This window comes from Cucumis melo, chromosome 4 (genome assembly GCF_025177605.1).
Source record: "Cucumis melo cultivar AY chromosome 4, USDA_Cmelo_AY_1.0, whole genome shotgun sequence".
NCBI lineage: Eukaryota > Viridiplantae > Streptophyta > Magnoliopsida > Cucurbitales > Cucurbitaceae > Cucumis > Cucumis melo.
In genome coordinates this window covers 15,831,015-15,838,400 of record NC_066860.1, presented here as the reverse complement: position 1 = coordinate 15,838,400, position 7,386 = coordinate 15,831,015, and the positions used below count along the sequence as shown (strand labels likewise).

At 37.2% G+C, this 7,386-nt stretch overlaps 2 pseudogenes; both read right to left on the bottom strand.

The window, feature by feature from the left end:
- Window positions 1–507: 507 nt before the first annotated feature.
- LOC127149131 (ribosomal protein S12, mitochondrial-like) lies at window positions 508–885 on the bottom strand (annotated as a pseudogene).
- Window positions 886–902: 17 nt separating this feature from the next.
- Window positions 903–1,259, bottom strand: LOC127149130 (NADH-ubiquinone oxidoreductase chain 3-like; annotated as a pseudogene).
- Window positions 1,260–7,386: the final 6,127 nt, after the last annotated feature.

Sequence of the window (7,386 nt, the reverse complement as noted above, 5' to 3'; positions counted from 1 at the left end):
AAAAAAAGGCAAAGGTTTAAAGTGAAAGGAAGTTTTAGGAAGACGGAGCAAGGAAAGCTTATCCTTCTACATCCTCCAAATAGTAGGTTCTAATAGGTGAAAGTTTCTCCAAGAAAGCCTATTTTAAGGAGCGCAAATTGATATATGAGGCCTTCTCCCTCTATTCATTGATTCCATATGCTTCTTCAATTTGTAGACTGAAGGTCTTCCATGTCTGGTGAAACTGAACCCCTCACACATTTCGTGTAGCAAGACTATGTCAAGGTCAACTGAATTTATGAACGCATCAATCATATTTAATTGATCCTGATTAAACTTTCTCTTTTCTTCCTTTCTCTTTTTTTCTTCTTCCTCCACTCACAAGTGAATGGAGCCTCTAATACGCTCTTTCTTGGCTAATGCAGTAGACGAGATGAGAGGTCATTCGAAAGGGCGGTATATTAAGATTCTGAGTTTTTAGTGCTTGTTCTCTCGACGAGAAAAACAAGTTCTAAAGGCATCTTCCATTCATATCGATTTTAGTTTTTATACACCATATTTAGATTTGCCTCTTCTTCAATCCAAAATTCCCAGAAAATCCTTGACTCCTCGAATACAATTGGATTTCACACGTGGTGAATCTTTCACTCTACCTTCTCTTTTTAAGACCATAGAATGCTCCTATAAATTTTGACCTTCGCCCTCACTGTGAGCAAATATATCATGTTGATTGCTCAACCGTACTTTGGTTATCTTACATGGAGCTGAATTAGTTTTTTTCGATGTTCTCGTTACATGATCCGAGTGTACTCCGTACTTCTAGGGACATTAATCTGAAGCTCGAGTATGGTCCATGCACCATTTTTCTTCTCTACCACGACAAATCAATTGATTGAATGTAGGCATTGCCCTCTCTCTAGTGATTACTCTTGATCCGAAGCAGCCCTTTTTCATTCTTAGAGAAATCCAATCGTCAAAATCAATAAAAAGGCCATCATGAACTAAGATCCAAAATAGATCAATCTTGTTAAGAGGTACTACCCAAGGAAAGGAAAAGGTGAATTTCGGATTAAGGATAATAAATAAAATGGAAACAAGACAAAATTGAATATGAAACGACTTTTGGCATCACCGGAAGGATCGAAACCACATTCATAGGCCAATAATTTTTCTGGATAGGTTGAACTATTGGAAGCAATTGGAAAAGGAAGATCAAGTGGGGTCAAAGAAACTAGCGGACTAATCAGTAAATAGATACAAATAGGTACAAATTCTAACATCACTATAGCCCACTTAGTTCATTTGCTCCTTGATCGCGAAGCAACAAACCGAAAAAGAAAAAAATGCCTATTCTGAAACCCCGCAAAGAAGCAGAGCGAGGTCTGAGGATTCAATATATCCAAAATTGATTTCAATCAATTTCATCAGACATTAGAAAGAGAGGCTTTTTAGAATCTCCCATATGTAATAGGACCAATGCCCATTTTTTTGAAGATCTTTGAAAAACTCCTGTAGAAATTCTCTTTCTTCTTTTTGCCTTTCCTCCATAGACAATCGAGGGATTATTTCCATCCTGCTCTGTTACCCTTCTAAGAAATCAAGAAAGCACTCCTTAGGGTTGTATGAGGCTCTTTCTATTAGGTATGGATGATGATGAAGAATTCTAGAGAAGAACGAATAACATGAGTGTTTTAGCTCCTAAATCTCTAGATCTTGTTTGGATATCTCCAGATAGCTCTCGTATTCTTCTTAAGTGGAATACGAATGAAGAGTACTCCTTATGCATTCAATCTAGAAAAGATTTGGGGCTTTACTATAATAAATAGACAATCCTCTCTCTCTAATCTTCTTATTCAATTCTGAAGAGCGGCCTCGAGATGGACGATCGTGAGATGGACAAAGCCTACCTATATCTCTCAAGAGAAATACAGGAGAAGGATACCTTGAAAAAGGAAAAAGATACCCGAGTTTTCTTCAATTTCTCTTTCTTCTTCTAAAACTAGGTAAATCGGATACCTCAACTCCTACGGAGCAGGAAAGACCTTTTATGCAAGGTTTTGGCATAGGGAAGATGGAAAACAAGATCTGTTTTCAGTCAATTTTCATCTTTTATCGTTAAATATCAATCTTATAAAAACTAACAAAATGCAACAAAAAAGCCACTACGTGGGTTCACTGTCGAATGAAAGAGAGAAGAGCGGCCTAGAGAAAAAGAGAAGATTAGAAGAAAAGAGGGAGTTCTTCATACGCTTTCTTCCTTTAAGAAGCTCTTACAAGGATAACCCCTTGAGAATTTGATGAGAGAAGAAGAAAGAAGAGGCAGAAAGAGTAAAAAAGGTTCAGAATATTGACTCGGCTAGGCTTTCCTTCCGCGGAGTGGGGCTTTCTTGAAAGGTCAAGCCCTATACATGAATTTCAGGTAAAAGACGGAGCGCCATAATAATAGAATACGATCCCTCAATTTATGGATGTTCATTAATTGAGCTTGCACGAAATTTCAGCCTAAAATTCTACATTTCTTTCTCTCACACTTCTTTCTCAAATTCTTTGAGCCTTTGTTCATTAATTCTTTTATTGTCAGCCCTTCGCTTTTGGTTAGTAGGTTTAGAAAGAATAAGAAAGAATAATATAATCAAGCCATAACTATTTATCTGATCTTTCATACTCTTTGATTTACTACTTGAATTGTGGAGTGGGCCTTTTAGTGGTCTGAAGGACTTGTTCATTGCACTAATATTGTTCGAACGACGAATTTTTTCCTTTGATTTGAGTAGAGTAGCCTTGTTCATTGATCCTTTTAGTAGATTTAGACGAAGGGTTCATCCATCTCATTCTACATGGGAATATTGACAAAAGTAATGAATCGCCATAACAATTCTCTGTCTTTTTAGTCTCTTTGACTAAACTCCATGACACACGCTCAACCCAAGACGTGAAGTTTTTGTTCCTATTATTACTCTGCTTGGATCATTGGCTAAAGCGAAATTTTGTAACGTCTTAGAATATCCCATTAGTAAGCCAAATTGGATAGATTAGTCGGATTTTGATATTATTGATCAATTTTTACGTATATCTAGAAATATTTCTCATTATTATAGAGGATCCTAAAAAAAAAGAATTTGTATCAAATCCAATATATACTTCGCCTTTATTATGTTAAAACTTTGGCTCAAAAGGATCGAAAGTGTCCCCGAATTCTCTCCTTTTTCTTGATGAGGACGCCTCAAATTCTTTGAGCCTCTCAAAAACCCCTAAGAAATAATCGGATATGAATAACTTACTCTCCAGCCCTCCCAAGTCGGAAAGAGAAAGCCTATGGGGAAATAACAATTCATTCATGGATGACTTTTATCCATTTTCATTTGATTAAGACACCCCAATCTCAAAACTCAACTTGCATACTCAACTTTAAAAGTGAGAAAGAACGCTACTGACTATGGGGATGAGGGGCCAAGGACCTCTATTTATTCCTAAATCCTCTTATCTTAGACCAGGTGCCGGTCTCGCTTCTTCCACTTCAAGAGATCGTGCTTCAAAAACTATGACATATGTAGATATTAACCCATTGCTCATGCTTTTGGTTTTCTCGGAGTGAAAGATTGTTGAGTGCAATCTTCTTATCATTGATCGGTCACCCTAGTAGAATTAGAACTCTCTTATTCTTTAATGCAATTACTTCATACCTTTCCAAGACTTTCTTTTCCACCCCAACTATGGAAAGAAGCTCTTTCCCCTCCTCACTCACTATGTGATAAATCAACTATCTGTGCTCCCTAAATTCCTTCATACAGAGTGTCTTTTTCATGTCCTTGATGTAGTCCCCGTTGCAGCTACGATAGTTCTTTCCCTTTCTGCAGTGGTTGCTCTCGTTGAAGAGTCAACTTCAGTCCTTATTCCATAAGAAGTTTTTCCAGTCTCAACAAGCATTGACACCTTGAGACCTATATACTCCGAAGGAGGTCCTCAGTCTTCAAGATTCCATACTCACTTTTTGTTTTAAGCAAGGCTTTTTTTTCGACGAGTGCATAAGGCATGTTTTAGCTTACCGAAGAACGAATTTTTCATACTCAACTGAAAAGGCAAGAGCCAAAGCAAGAACTAGGGTGACTATGTTCTGCTGATTGAGCCTAGCTGACCTGTGAGATCTAATAGGAGGCACGGACAGGCCAGTCTCTAACCTTGTTCATTGATCTCTTTTCCACTAACTAAGAGCTTCTGAATCTCCCAACTAGGCTATAATACTATCTTTTCTTTTTCAAAATTGGTATTTGTGCTCACCCACTACGTTTTTGTCTTTGATCAGTTGAAATAGAATGAGTTGCTCCATTTGGAAAAGAAGAGGAATCCCCAACAAAGGGAAAGGCTCTTATCCCAAAGGAATTGAAAGATGTGGTTGGCTGTCTAACCTCAATAAGAAGCTCAAACTATACAAAACAATCTACACCTCTTCCATCTCTCATCATCAGAAGTCAGGGCGTTCAATGGAGGGAGGACGTGCAGGTTCTATTCGATTTAGAAAAGAGCTCAGTCATTTCATTTATGCAAGGAACAAGGGAGTTTACAGATGAGAGGAGTGAAGCGGCTCGAGCTAAACATCAGCGAGAGGATCAAAGAATTTGAGAGAAGTCCTAAGCAATTGTTTATATCCACACTTAGCAGTCGGACTCATTCATGGAACTCAAAATTCTGTCCTCCAGACCCCTAGTATCTTATATATTAAAGGTAGCTACTCAGGTCTAGAACGAATTTCTTAGGTGTGGGAGAAGAAGCTCAACTATCGGGGCCAATGAACCCATCTTCTCCCATCAAGCCTCGTCTCATAACCTCCAATAACCTTGTTTTGCTTCTGAAAAAAGTAGAAAGATTTACATGATTTTGCTTTTCAGAAGTGGCCTGTGGAAGGTTAGAAGATTCTCAAACTTGTAAGATATCTCCTTATTAAGTTCAGGCCTAAGGGAAGGTGTATGAAAGGATTGACTCCCCAAGAACTAAGATGTGCAAACCATCACCTGAAAATGAAGAAAGCGCGTTCTACTCATTTTTGAATTTATCTCTTAAGTCGATCAACGAAGGCAGAGATCCCAGAAGATGCTCTTTTGCAATTAGACCGAGCCTTAGCTTCTAGTTAGGGAGCCCACTGAGGGTATAGAAAGGCATCAGTCCTTTCTTTAGTTGCTTCTTTTGTTCTTAGTATAAAAATAGATAGGTAAGATGAGATCGTATTTCCTAATACGTGCAACTCAAATTTTCAATATTCTTTGAACCTTATTCATTAATCAGTCTGAAGTGGAATATCAATATGGATTTTTTAGTTAAGAGGAACGAAAGCGACTCGACTATAAAGAGAGGAGTCGTAGTTAGAAGTCTAAAGACCTCTTAACTTGTTCATTCTACCATATTAATCTCTTATTGTGGGACTTGTGAATGGAACTGATTTTCATTTTCTTATTAGCTAAAATTCAGAAAATGCTAGGCTTTGGGTATATAAAGTAGCAAGAAATGATTCAAAATCAATCATTTTTTAACTTTTCTTGTGAAATAGAAAGATTCTCCTATTAACTTTTTTTGCTCTTCTTATCTTTTTATCAGCTCAAATTCAGAAAATGCAAGGTAGAATCATGAAAGAGGAGAATCTCTATATTTCAAATCAGGTTGATGAGTGATCTTAATCCTTTCTTTTATCAATCGATTTGTTTCATTCTGCTTTCTGAAAGAGAATACTTATCTAGCGGATTGAAACTAAGCGCTCGTGGGTGTACCCTGAAGATGGGCTCCTCATAAAGCCTTTTCTATTTTTCATGCATTTGGAGAAAGATCTTGTTCACAAGTAGTTGAGCTCATAATCGACTATCGGTCTTTCCAATCGTACTCCCATATATCTCATTTCGGATCTTAGTTGGTGGGCTTCTCTAGTTATTGGGATCCTTAAGAAAAGACAAGAAGAAGTTTGCCTAGGGTTCTGATTCTTTTCCAGCATTGCTTATAAGTCCATCTATTATTCGATACAAAACTCTAAGAAGGATTTATTACCTTTCAGGCATGGGGTTCACCTGTCTAAGGAGCAGTGTCCTAGAACACCTCAAGAAGTTGAGGATATGAGATGTATTCCCTATGCCTCAGTTAAGGGTAGCTTAATGTATGTTATGCTCTGCACTAGGCCAGACATTTGTTATGCAGTGGGAATAGTTAGTAGATATCATTCTAACCCAGGGTTAGACCACTGAACGACAGTTAAATTCATTCTCAAGTATCTTAGGAGAACGACAGACTATATGCTTGTGTATGGAGCTAAGAATTTGATCCTTACAATATACACTAACTCTGATTTCCAAATCGATAAGGATTCTAGGAAATCCACGTCGGGATCGGTGTTCACCTTGAATGGGGGAGTTGTGGTATGGCGTAGCATCAAGCAAGGATGCATCGCAAATTCTACTATGAAGGTTGAGTACGTTGCTGCTTGTGAAGTAGCAAAAGAAGCAGTTTGCCTCAAGAAGTTCCTATATGATTTGGAAGTTATTCCAAACATGAACTTAAGTTCCTATATGATTTGGAAGTTATTCCAAACATGAACTTAAGTTCCTATATGATTTGGAAGTTATTCCAAACATGACTTGCCCATAACTTTATATTGTGACAATAGTGGGACAGTAGCCATATCTAAAAAACCTCGCAGCCACAAACGAAAAAAAAACATAGAAAGGAAGTATCATCTGATATGGAAGATTGTGCAACAAGGGAATGTGAATGTCACCAAGATCGCTTCAGAGCACAACATTGTTGTGCAACAAGGGGATGTGAATGTCTCCAAGATCGCTTCAGAGCACAACATTGTTGATCCATTTACGAAGACTCTCACGCTAAAGTTTTCGAAGGTCATCTAGAAAGTCTAGGCCTATGAGATATGTATATTAGGTAATCTAGAACAAGTAGAAGATGTGTAATGGGTATGAGGATGCCCTAGATTATTGTATTTGTATATATACATTTTATGTAATATACTTGTACATTTTATCATTTCTAATGTTTGAGGATTACTTTATTATGTACATCCCATAGTGACTATAATTTTAGTCCAAGTGGGAGTTCGTTGGGTTTTATGTCATAAAACTCGTAGATAGTAATATAATTAATTAATTGTTATTAATAAAGTGTTATTATTATAATTTCATTAAGTGTTATTGATTTTATTATTAGTTTTGTCTTAATAACCCAAATCCAATAAACTAACATACTAAGTTGTTTGATGAATCTTGAACAGTATGTAGAGTCATGCAGGGATCAATGTTCGAGATTAGCATAAAGGGTCTACAATATAAGGATAAGGTTGGGTACCTTATCTTGTTAACACTATGGATACGACTCCCTTTGTATTTGATACAAACGCAATGATCCAACGCGTTCGTG